Source organism: Heteronotia binoei, chromosome 21, assembly GCF_032191835.1.
Source record: "Heteronotia binoei isolate CCM8104 ecotype False Entrance Well chromosome 21, APGP_CSIRO_Hbin_v1, whole genome shotgun sequence".
Lineage (NCBI taxonomy): Eukaryota > Metazoa > Chordata > Lepidosauria > Squamata > Gekkonidae > Heteronotia > Heteronotia binoei.
In genome coordinates, this window is record NC_083243.1 from 53,995,611 (window position 1) to 54,009,450 (window position 13,840).

A 13,840-nucleotide genomic window follows, 5' to 3' on the forward strand; every position below is an offset into this window, starting at 1 on the left:
AATTCAATTTTTTAACTTTCTTTCTAGAAGATTCCCTAGATGGAGCCCATGTGAACTGGAAACTGGCTGTCTTGCTAGTAGGATTGCTCTTGGTGGACCTGTTTTGCTTCCACAAAGTTACTCTCACATTGCCACTGTCAGTTCAGAGGCAACTGCAGCAGAAATGGAGCATCCACATGGTGGTTTTCCCTGCACTTTCCTTATCTCAGCACCCCACAGATGCCTTTTCCTCTTCCTGTCACTGAAGGGCTTTTTAAAAAAACAAATTAGTAACTGCAATACCACTTAATTCTCGGCTTATGTATGTATGAGCAGCAGCTTGTTCCTGCATTTCTGCGTTCTCTCTGCATTTCCCCCTCATCTATTAATTCACTGAATGTCTGGCTCTGCTCATTTATCCCTACAGGAAACTTCTGGGGGATGAGCTGTGGGTGGCCTTTGTAATCTGCCCAGGTGAATCAAGATATTGTTACAAATCAGAATATATCAGAAGCATGCTCGCTTCAGGAGATAGGAGCTGTAAGGAAGGACAGAAAGCACTGAACAGCACAGGCATAACAGGAATTTTTTTTCTTGCTTTCAAATTCAGACTTGTATCAACGCATTAATTTGTGGCATTGTAGTCTAGGCCAATGACAGACTTGCATCCCCATATTTAACAGGATTTATACAGCCCTGATCTAGATAGCCCAGGCTAGTCTAATCTCATCGGATCTTGGAAGCTCAGCAGGTCAGTCCTGGTTAGTCCTTGGATGGGAGACCACCAAGGGTTTCTGTACAGTGACAGGCAATGGCAAATTGCCTCTGAACATCTTATGCAGCTTTAAAAAAAAGTGTCTGTAGGATTTGTAGTATGTGCAGGGCAACTGTGGTGTAGTTGTTACAACATCAGACTCCAAAAGCCAGGTTCAAATCTCCCCTCTGCCATAGAAGTTTGCTGGGTGACGTTGGGCCAACCACTCTCTCTGTCAGCCTAACGTACCTCACAGGGCTGTTGTTCTGAGGATTCCCATTGCTGAGAAAAGTAGGGTATAAATATCACTCACACCCAGGGCTTGTTTTGTAGCAGGAACTCCTTTGCATATTAAGCCACACACCCCTGATGTAGAAAATCCTTCAAGAGCTTACAGGGCTCTTAGTACAGGGCCTACTGTAAGCTCTTGGAGGACTGGCTACATCAGGCGTGTGTGGCCTAATATGCAAAGGAGTTCCTGCTAAAAAAAAAAAAAGCCCTGCTCACACCCACTCCTCCAAGTACTTGTGAGGCCTTTGCCTGTTCTGGGGTGTCTGTTGCCCTGTAAGACTCTTACCATATGCAAGCCACACTGAAAATCACCAGTCATCTGAAAGGCAGAAGCCATAACAATATCTCCATACTTAACTGAGTGTTGTGCCTTTCAAGTAATTTCTGTCATATGGAAAAAAATACTTAGAAAAAAATAGGTTGCTTGCTTTGACATATGCATGCATCCTATAACAAGTATGCTTTTCCCTCTTCTGTAGCATTGCTTTACTTATATGCAAATATATGCGGATTCAAGCTATTGATTAATCAACTAAAACTCATTCAATTAATCAACAATGATTTATTTAATTGGATGAAAAGCCTACTTAATGTAAATGAGATGACTAGCTGCAGGCTACTAACTTTTAGCTTCACGCTGCAATTGATAACCAAAGACCCCTTACTAGATAGGCCTGCAGGAAAGCACATTCCTTATGCATCTCACCGACACACACTGTATTGGTGTGTGGCGGATGGATTGGTCCCTTCATGTCCTGAGGAAATGTGGAGCTATGGATTGGATTAGGAGACTCTTATCTTTCTGTCCTGCACCCAGTCTGGCTGGTTTGAGTAGCATGACAAATGTGGATGAATGTGAATTGGGTAAGCTACTGTTGAGAACTGCTGCTAAATCACTGGCAGGCAAGCTTTTGGGGGTGGGTTTTACGTCCCACCCCCTTCACTCCACATCTCCCCCTCCCCCCCAAAAAAGCTTCCACATTTTAATCTCTTTTTACTGTTTTCAATTCCTCCTTTGCTGGGGTTTGTGTTTTAAGTACCATCCTGTGAGGGATTTCACAGGTGACACTTGAACTAAATCTTATTCCATACATATGAAGGGAGAGATTTATTGGGCCAAGTTTGACAGCAATGTGCAGAGCAGCTGGGACTGTTTGAAATTCATCTCTTTCCCCCGTCAGCTCAATGAGAGTTCAGCGTGATGGGGATAAATTGTATGTTATGTTTTCCCCCCAATTAGACTCCACTCAGCCACAAACTACCTCAATAAATAAAAAACGCCCACAAGTGAACATTAACACCAGGAAGCCATCTCTGTCCATGTCTCCCTGGACAGCCTGTGCAATAAAATACCATCTCATTATAAGTGGAACGGGGAAGAAGACAAATGGTGCCTAGGCTGGAGAAGGGGGGAAAGGCGGGTTGGTCAGGGCATATCCGGATGATGGCTCTCATTTAAGAGATTCAATGTACTTATTTGCTGTTTTTAGTGCTACAGGATAGCACCATGGCTAACCAGCAGAAGCTGTTATGTGAGTGGTGCCTACTTTTTCCAAAGGCACTTCCTGTGCCACAATTTACACACTCAGACAGGGATTTGAGTTGGAAGATGGATGTCCACCCCCAACTAACTTCAAACTGCTTTATTCATTATGGACTCCTCCAAGAATCTCTGGGGATTGTAATTTGATGAAGGGGGGGATTGGATTCTTGAAGGAATGAATTACACTTGCTTGGTTTCTTCTAAGTCATCAAGTATGTGAACTAAATGAAAAACATTGTGGTTGATGTGTTATAGAACGTTTTCATTTGCTGATCTGTAATGTCACATTCACACATGACAAAGTATCCAAAAGACAGCCCATGATCAAGTGAGGATTATCTCTAAGATTAGCCTACAAGTGATACTGGGGAAACCGAGGTAAAGCTGAAGTAACTGTACAAAAATTCAGCTTCTGGGTAAAAATTGGCATTTAAAAAAAATGCCTGTTAAAACTCCTTACAAATTTAAGAAAATATCTAGCATACCAGAGTTTAGGGTTCTAGTGCAGCCTGCTCTTGGGTATAGGTTTTTTGCTTTTTTTTTTTTGCAGAATGCTTTTATTTTTATTTTTGACAAAGGGAACAGTAATGCCACACACAAACACACACCTTCAGTGCGAAGTATTTATGTTCCCAGCATGTCACTAACTTACATCCTGCTCTGCTGAATGTACAGATCAAGCCTAAAAACAGGATTCTCAGAATCCTCACAAAACTCTGCCTCTTTAGAAAGAAGATTCAGGCAGGTAGCCATGTTGAGTTAAAGTAATAGAACAAAGTCTGAATCCAGTTGCATGTTTTAAGACCAACAAAGTTTCATTTTAGGTATAAACTTTCTGGGTATAAGCATGCACACAAAAGCTTATACCCAGAATGGAACTTTGTTAGTTTTAAACATGCAACTGGATTCAAACTTCGTTCTTTGGAAATAAGTTAGGATGATGAAACCAGTATCACTCATGAGGTATAAATTTGCCTCAAGAATAAAAATCTACTGTTCAAACATAGGAAATAAGTGTTTTGGAATTCAACACTGGCCACAGTATTCTCTCCCCACACATTCCCCAGAGAGTACTAAGATCGGGCTCACAAAACCTGCTAGTAATCCCCGGGCCAAAGGAGGCCCGTCTGAAATCCACCAGGGATCGGGCCTTCTCGGTAACGGCACCTTACTGGTGGAACCAGCTGCCGGAGGAGGTGAGGGCCCTGAGGGACCTAGGGCAGTTCCGCAGGGCCTGTAAGACAGTCCTCTTCCGGCTGGCCTACAACAACTAACTGACACTGAGAATTTCTGGATGGAGCTAGAATGCATTTGACAGACCGCTGGTTTTTATGTTCTATGTTTTATTAATTTATTGTTCTAACTGTTACTATGAAATTGTTTTTAAGCTAAACTTTTAACTGTTACTATGAAATTGTTTTTAAGCTAAACTTGTGTAAGTTTACATGTTGTGAGCCGCCCTGAGCCACTTCGGTGGGAAGGGCGGGATATAAGTCGAAATATAAATAAATAAATAAATAAACAAACAAACAGTAGCAGTTCTGAAAATGGGAGACAGAAGGCCTTTGGTAAGAAGACACAACCAGTTGCCAGCAAAGCCAGAAACTCTTTCAGTTAGGTCAGGAGGCAGAAAGCTCATCCCACCTCCCAGTCCTTGTAGAACAGGAGGCAGTGTAAGTTAGTACCACTGAAGCCTGAGCCCCTCTAAAATGGAGACATGCAGTTCTGAGCTGATAAGGAGGTTGGGGAAAGTGACGGGAATGATGCTTTACCTATCATTGTGCATATTACACAGTGTCTGAACCCCTAGTTGATGGAATAGGACTGTAGTGTATGAATAAAAATATATTTGATTGGAGCCCTCAAGCAACCCGCAGGCATCTGTCAGTCCTGCATCAAATCAATAGGAGGCCACTGACCAAGCCAGGAGACAGTTTCTCCTCTGCCTAGAGATATGATACTATTAAACCATAAGCATATGTCATAAAGCATGGGATTGTATCTCCCTAGAGGCAGCAGGATATACAAAGCTGAAAGCAGGAGTCAATGGGAAATATTTCTCAACCAGCTGCAGCTGTTCAGGCATGGGAGCCATTTCTGCTCTGTTCTCTCAAACAGCACAGCATTCCTTGTTATAGGGAACGTTGGCTATAAAAATGCCAACCCTTGTTCCAAGGCATCATATTCCCATACAATATAATGTCTACCACTTAGTTCCTTATTTCACAGTTCCATGGAGCATAACAGTATCACCTCTGGTTTTGAACAATACAGGTCCAAAGTATCCTGAATTTGTGAAACTTTAATCTGGCAAGCTTCTCCGCAGATTCAGTGTCTAGATTCAGTGGTATAGTTACACACTGCACTGCCTTCTTAAACCCTTCATTCTGATATGGATGTCTACCTGTACAGGATTGTGTTTAGAAACTCAATGTCCCATTCACATAAAACAGAGAGTAGGGGGTGAAGTCTATTTAAAGCAGAGAACAAGAAAACTGGACTCTCTTCTGCTTTTTACTTGCACAGATCAAACTGTTTTCACTTGTTTGATTGTTGCTCAGTTAATACATTCAGAATAGCAAGAAACCTCAGGACGAAATTTATGCTGTCTCCGGTGGTCTACTGTCATATTGATCATCTGTATTAGGTTTTATTATTTCTGTACTGCATTTACTGTTGTCACTACATGTGGTTAAAACTATTTGGTTTAACCAATAAATAGAACTGAGCTTTTGCTTTTATCCATCCCCACTCCCCCAGCCATTTTTTTAAAATACCACCAGGATACAAGTATCTGGGGGGAAACCAACTCTTTGGCACTTTAAAATGCCTAGCCTGCTTTATACAAAGTATTACCTACATCCCAACCTGGAAAATGCACTGCCACCTCAGGTTGCCAACAGTTAACCCTAGAGTGTTAGGGTTAAAAGCACAGGATCTGTGACTATTTCTGGTATCCCATCTTTACATAAGGCCTCATTGATCCTGCAGAGTTCAGGCATATAGGTTAACAGAAATGCCTTCAGCTTGGCATTATCAAGCAATGAGTCTAGGATCGATATTGCAATCAGCCAAGGGAGTTATCTCCAGTATGTTGGTCAAAGCAGCCCTGGTGTTGCAAACAAGTTGAACAGCATTTAGGATACACAGGTGATATTCTGGTTGCTGAAGGAATGGAAGGGAACAGAGCAAGTTAGTGAACTGCAGCCTGGAGAAAAGTTACAGGGGAAGGCACTTGAAAAGAGACTGAAGGGAAAAAGGATATTTAGGGAATGTAAATGAAAGGTGTGCTGTTAGCAGATCAGATAGGTCTAAACTACACAGTACATTTTTTAAAAAGCACAGAATTCAGAGAACCCAGTCTCACTTTTTTCACAGACCCACAGCAGCTCCAAAATGGAGCTAGGGTTAACTGTTGACAACCTGAGGTGGCAGTGCATTTTCCAGGTTGGGATGTAGGTAATACTTTGTATAAAGCAGGCTAGGCATTTTAAAGTAGTTGTGGAAAAGGAAAATAGCATGGCGGGGGCCAAGGGGGGGAGCAGGATCTTTTAAAACAACATTCCCTGTAGCTGCTGTGCAGATGCAGAAAAAGTAAAGCAGCTCCACATAATCCAGTTCCTTTGTAAAAAGTACCATGCAGTCTGGCCTTGAGGTCCTCTTGATCAAGGGGCTCCATCAGTTGTCTGTAACAGAAAGCTGAACACGAGTGTGTTAAATAGACTGACTTAACTACATGTATAATCTAGATTCCCTCTTTTGTCTTCCCAGTACTGGTTTCACTGGGGCTCCAGGCTCTGAACCAGGAATTTCTCTCACAAAAGGCATAATAAAATGAGAGAAATGGAGAAGGAAGATGGTCAAAGAAAAGCAGAGCCTGGAGATCACCCAGAATTACAACTGATCTTCAGACTAGAGCGATCAGGTCCCCTGAGGAAAATAACTGTTTTGCCATTATACCTAGTGTTGCCAAATCTGGTTTTGGAAATTTCTGGAGATTTACGGATGGAGTCTGTGCAGGGTAGAGGGTGGGAGCTCACTGGAGATTTGATTATGCTGTACAGTTCACCCCCAAAGCTGCTATTTTCTCCAGGGAAACTGATCTCCATGGTTTGGAGATCTTTTGTAATTCTGGAAGAACTTCAGGCCCCACCTGAATTCTGGCAGCCCTAACTAGACCCTACTGAGGTCTCCAGTGAGTGCTAGATGGGGATGAGAGGGAGACCAGAAGGCATTGAGAGAGGTCCATATAGATCAACCTGCATTTGGATTAGCTTCATCCCCATGGCTCAAAACTGAAGAACTAGGATGCCCACCACTTCATTCATGAGCCACTGAAAGCCAGTGTGGTGCAGTGCTTTAAGTGTTTAGTGTTGGGAGAAACATTAAGTGGAATGTTTAGAGTTGGGAGAAAACATAGACATTGTGGGAATTTCAGAAACTTGGTGGAATGAGGAGAATCAGTGGGACACGGTGTTTCCTGGATATAAGTTATATCGGAAGGATAGGGAGGGAAGGGTTGGAGGTGGGATGTCTCTGTATGTCAGAGAGAATATACGGTCCAGTAAGACTGAGGTCAGAGAATTAGATTCCCTTCTAGAAATGCTTTGGGTTGAAATAGAGGGCCCAAAAGGAAATTTAACTATGGGAGTTTGTTATCGCCCACCAAATCAAAAGATAGAGGACGATTATAATATGATGGAAGGATTAAAGATAGCGGCTAAACATAAAAACTGTGTCGTAATAGGTGATTTTAACTACCCGCAGATTGACTGGGTCGAGAGAAAGAGACTGAGTTTCTTGATGCTCCCAATGACTGTGCTATGGAGCAGATGGTCTCAGAACCTACCAGGGGTAGGGTGATCCTGGATTTGATCCTAAGTAATGCCCAAGACTTGGTGAGAGATGTAAAAGTGATTGCACCGCTTGGTGACCATAACGTTATTGATTTTACCATTTGTATAAATAGGGAGTTTCCCAAAAAGACCGCCACAACCACATTTAACTTTAAAAGGGGTAAATTCTCTGAGATGAGGAGGCATGTGAAGAGGAAACTGAAAGGAAAGGTAAATATGGTCAAAACCCTTGGGGAAGCTTGGAGGCTATTTAAAACTACAATCCTAGAAGCTCAGATAAAATATATACCACAAGTTAGGAAAGGCACAAACAGGTATAAGAAAAGGCCTGCATGGTTAACAAACAAACTAATGGAAGCTGTAAAAGGTAAGAAGGACTCCTTTAAGTGGTGGAAAACCAGTCCAAGTGAGATTAATAAAAGGGAACACAGGTTGTGGCAAATCAAATGCAAGACTGTGATCAGGAAGGCAAAAAGGGACAATGAGGAGCATATTGCAAAAAACATAAAGACCAACAATAAAAATTTCTTCAAATATATTAGAAGCAGGAAACCAGCCAGGGAGGCAATGGGGTCAAAGGATTACTGAAGGAGGCTAGGGAAATGGCTGAGAACCTGAATGCATTTTTTGCCTCCGTCTTCACTGTGGAAGACAAGAAGTGTTTGCCCGCTCCAGAACCACTAATTTTGGAAGGGGTGTTGAAAGACCTGAGTCAGATTGAGATGACAAGAGAGGAGCTCCTACAACTGATAGACGAATTAAAAACTAATAAGTCACCAGGTCCGGATGGCATACATCCAAGAGTTCTGAAAGAACTCAAAGTTGAATTTGTGGATCTTCTGACAAAAATCTGTAATCTTTCATTGATATCTGCCTCCGTTCCTGAGGACTGGAAGGTAGCAAATGTCACCCCCATCTTTAAAAAGGGTTCCAGAGGAGATCCGGGAAATTACAAGCCAGTCAGTATGACTTCGATACCGGGAAAGTTGGTAGAAACCATTATCAAGGACAGAATGAGTAGGCACATTGATGAACACGGGTTATTGAGGAAGACTCAGCATGGGTTCTGAAAGGGAAGATCTTGCCTCACTAATCTGTTACATTTCTTTGAGGGGGTGAACAAACATGTGGTCAAAGGAGACCCAATAGATGTTGTTTACCTTGACTTCCAGAAAGCTTTTGATAAAGTTCCTCATCAAAGGCTACTTAGTAAGCTCGAGAGTCATGGAGTAAAAGGACAGGTCCTCTTGTGGATCAAAAACTGGCTGATTAATAGGAAGCAGAGAGTGAGTATAAATGGGCAGTCTTCGCTGTGGAGGACGGTAAGCAGTGGGGTGCCGCAGGGCTCGGTACTGGGTCCCATGCTCTTTAACTTGTTCATAAATGATTTGGAGTTGGGAGTGAGCAGTGAAGTGGCCAAGTTTGCAGATGACACTAAATTGTTCAGGGTGGTGAGAACCAGAGAGGATTGTGAGGCACTCCAAAGGGATCTGTTGAGGCTGGGTGAGTGGGCATCAACGTGGCAGATGAGGTTCAATGTGGCCAAGTGCAAAGTAATGCACATTGGGGCCAAAAATCCCAGCTACAAATACAAGTTGATGGAGTGTGAACTGGCAGAGACTGACTAAGAGAGAGATCTTGGGGTCATGGTAGATAACTCACTGAAAATGTCAAGACAGTGTGCGATTGCAATAAAGAAGTCCAACGCCATGCTGGGGATTATTAGGAAGGGAATTGATAACAAATCAGCCAGTATCATAATGCCCCTGTATAAATCGATGGTGCAGTCTCATTTGGAGTACTGTGTGCAGTTCTGGTCGCCGCACCTCAAAAAGGATATTATAGCGTTGGAGAAAGTCCAGAAACGGGCAACTAGAATGATTAAAGGGTTGGAACACTTTCCCTATGAAGAAAGGTTGAAACGCTTGGAGCTCTTTAGCTTGGAGAAACGTCGCCTGCGGGGTGACATGATAGAGGTTTACAAGATTATGCATGGGATGGAGAAAGTAGAGAAAGAAGTACTTTTCTCCCTTTCTCACAATACAAGAACTCGTGGGCATTCAATGAAATTGCTGAGCAGTCAGGTTAAAACGGATAAAAGGAGTACTTCTTCACCCAAAGGGTGATTAACATGTGGAATTCACTGCCACAGGAGGTGGTGGCGGCTACAAGCATAGCCAGCTTCAAGAGGGGTTTGGATAAAAATATGGAGCAGAGGTCCATCAGTGGCTATTAGCCACAGTGTGTGTGTGTATATATATACTTAAGAACATAAGAGAAGCCATGTTGGATCAGGCCAATGGCCCATTCAGTCCAACACTCTGTGTCACACAGTGGCAACAGAGTGTTGGACTGGATGGGCCATTGGCCTGATCCAACATGGCTTCTCTTATGTTCTTAAGTGTCAAACTAAGGTTTGAGAGACCCAGGTTCAAAATCCTCACTCTCCCACTGAAACTCAGTGGATACTCTCAGACTAGTAACTCTGTCTCAGCCTAGCCTATCTCACAGGGAGAACACTGAAGGAGGGGACAACACTGTTGTAAGTTGTAATTACAGATATAAATACATACAGCAGCAACCATATTGTTTGGGTCTCTGGTAGCTACCATATCACAGGGATTTTATATGAACCAGATCACTATTCTGTTTATAAAACCAATGATGCTTAAGGGATTCCAGAGCTTTCCACTGATTAGGCAGCTCAGCTCTTGTAAAGATTATTTTGTTCCTCCTAATCGCAAATACTATTGCTTAGGAAAGGTCAGTGAAGAAATAAAGACTTTGTTCTTTAGATTAAACTGATTCAGAGAGAAAAAAGGCTGAAGGTATGATCTGGAAGCAGTGAACAAGTAGCACATCCTTTATATTGATCTATATCAGATGGTTTCACAGTTCTGGAACAAAGAAAGGAAGAATGGTTTCCAAAAGGCTGAACTGAAACTGTGTAAGGGTCACCAAAACTACTTATTCCACTTCAGGAACTTCATACTTCAATGGGCTGCTTGGCATAGGGGACAGGAAGGGTATAAATTCAGAAGATGATCTTAGAATGGAACAGAAAGGCATCCACAGCCTGAATTTGCTCTTTGACCTGGCACTTCTCAAAAGGAGGAGCAAGTGACTGACACTGAGCCCTAGCAATAGACAGAATCAGGGTGAAGTATGTTGCTTGCACCAGTAAATCAGGAGCCTCTTAACTTGGCCAATTTGGTATAGTGCTTAAGAGTGGTGGACTCTAATCTGGATAACTGGGTTTGATTCTCTCCCTCCTCCATATAAAGCCAGCTGGGTGACCTTGGGTCAGTCACAGTTCTCTCAGAACTCTCTCATCCCCACCTACCTTACAGGGTGTCTGTTGTGGGGAGAGGAAGGGAAGGTGATTGTAAGCCACTCCAAGACGTCTTCAGGTAGTGAAGGGCAGGATATAAAACTAACTCTTCTTCTTGGAAACACATAGTCTCTTTATACTAAACTCAACACACACACACAGAGCCAACACATCCAACCCCTCCCCCAAAAAACAAAACACCCACAAACCCCTCTGTGCCTCTGCCTTTTCTGAATCCCCTTCTTCCGACACAAGAAGCCATCCTGAAAAAAAAGGTGTGAGAGAAAAAATAGAATTGCAAAGGCCAGACATCAAGTCTAACCCATTTGATCAACCACTGAACCTAATCCTGGTTCAAATCCCAGATAAAAGTATAGTTTCACAATGTACCTATGTACCAATGTACACACTCCATTTCAGCCTCTGTTTCCCGTTTATAAAAACCTCAAACAGTGTCACCCTACTTGGAGAGCTACCGTGAAACTGGGAAGGTAACCAAAAATATTCTTGACACTTGCTTACTACAGTTGTTTTATCAGCTGTAAACCATGCAGCAAATGGGAAAAAAATATTTTGAAAGCAAATAGATTAATAATTCAGGGAACTCATTATCACAGAATATATGAAGCTACCTCACATTGAGTCAGCCCATTGGTCTATCAAGGTCCGTATTGTCTACTCTGACTGGCATCAGCTCTCCAGGGTTTCAGGTCCAGGTCTACCTACTACCTGTTCCTTTTAACGAGAGATGGCAGAGATTAGAACTTGCACTTTCTGCATGTCAAGCAGATGCTCTGCAACTTAGGCACGGCCCATCTCCAAAGGAACTGGAGTTACGAGGAGTGAGAAAACAGAATTGGGAAGAGTGGTAAAATACCAGTTCATTGTCTAAGAAAGAAAGAAAGAAAAATGAACAACATGTACAATAGTTGGCCATGTAACTTTAATGCAGACTAATAACAATAAAAAGTCATCCCAACTTCAAGGCAAAGTAGTGTATAATTCTCTCAAGGGATTCCTTGGAGCTTCCTCTGAAATACCAGGCCACTGTTAGAAGGAGGATTTAGAACAAGGTGACATTTATGACATTATATTTCTGCATCTCTAGTGTGCAGTGGAAAGGGCTGAGCCTTGGGGATAGCTGATCAGAGTCCTAAGGATCAATTTCCATAACCTTTTGACGTGGATTATCAGGTGGCATGGTGGGGGCAAAATCTATGGCAAAGGGAGACAGACATTCATTTGTTTCACTGTGTGCTCAAGGCCATGTCTCATCTTCCTGGCACAAACCATCTGGAAGTGGGAGGGAACTATAAGCCAAAAGCAAAAGACTCCATACCAGAGGCCAAACTCTCACTAATAGTGACCTGAGCATCTGTGTTCTTTTTCCAAGTTGTAAGGATTTTACCAAGCTTGCAGATGTGTGATAAAATGTGTAGGAAAACATAACTGTTTATTTAGAATTCCAGCTTCCTTCTACCAGAGAATTAAAGTCAGCATACATCCCTAGGAAAGCTGGGGTTTCAGGGAGGCTGCTCACCTTGGCATTGTCCAGACCTAGGGCAAATTAGCTTTGGCAAGGCTGCTAGAATGTGGGCCCCCAACTGGAATAACTGGAATACATTGTACAGAGGATTTATCAGTCACCTGCACCCATCTTTTTATCAATCTATCTTTCCATCTGTGTCAACCTATCTTCCTTTCTTCCAGAGAGCTCAGGATGGGTCCCCTCCTGCCCATGTGGTGAAGCCACTTCCTCACAACCACAGCACTCAGCACTGCTTCACTAGGAAAGGTCCCCTGTGCAAGCAACAGTCATTTCCAACTCTGGGGTGACGTTGCTTTCACAACGTTTTCACAGCAGACCTTTTACGGGGTGGTTTGCCATTGCCTTCCCCAGTCATATACACTTCCACCCCACCCCACGCCCAGCAAGCTGGGTACTCATTTTACCGACCTCGGAAGGATGGAAGGCTGAGTCGACCTCGAGCCGGCTACCTGAACCAGCTTCCACTGGAATCGAACTCAGGTCATGAGCAGAGGCTTCCGACTGCAGTACTGTAGCTTTACCACTCTGCACCACAGGGCTCCTTACTGCTTCACTAAGCCAGCTGTTATTCATGCTAAGAAGACTGGTGTTTTATGCAGCTGTTCTCTTTGCTCTATGTATATAAGTGCAACACCAATGTTTCCTGTTTGGTGAGCCAGTTTAAGAACAGAGGATTCTAATCGGGAGAACAGGGTTTGATTTCCCACTCCTCCACATGCAGCTGCACATGCAACCTTGGGCCACTCAGTTCTTGAAAGAGCTCTCTCAGCCCCACCTACCTCACACAATGTCTGTTGTGGGGAGACAAAGAGAAAGGAGATTGTAAGTCACTCTGAGTGAACAGTGAGGTATAAATCCAATCTCTTCTTCTTTCTTCTTCCATGGATAATGTCCTTAATTGAACAATGGCCTTAAATCAGGCCATTTCCCAACAGAACTACTTCCTGATGCCTGCACATAGGTGTGTTTGAGGATTCTGATGTCCAAACATTCTTTGCTGCAGGATGCACTTGTGCAGATGCAAGAAGATGCTTGTTTTTCCACTGACTTTTGATACACAGGGATACAGAGGTAAAAAATGGACATCTCTCTGTTGGCCTCATACCCATATCGCCATTAAATTGATTACTGGAATGTTTTTAAGAGTGTTTGAAATTGGGAAATATTTTTAAGGAAAAAATTATCATTTCCTGTTCACACAAGGCACAAAAAACTAATAGCCTATATGGAAAAGGTTATCTTCCCCAGAAAGGAAATTCACACTCTCTTTCACTATTACATTTGTATGCACCTGTGGCTTTATTATTTTTTTTAAAGGCATTGTGCCCCTCATGTTGGGGAGAATGGTAAATTTCAGATCATTCCCCCCCCCCCCTTTACTTGGTCCCAGTGAAATAAAACACAGAAATAGATACAGCCCACTTGGGAGTCCTGATGTCAATTTTATAGCAGCTGTTCTGCCGCTGTGGCAAACAGATGAACTTAACAGCCTCCGGCACAGAGTTTACAGACATGGATAATCATTCTAGAGTAATTA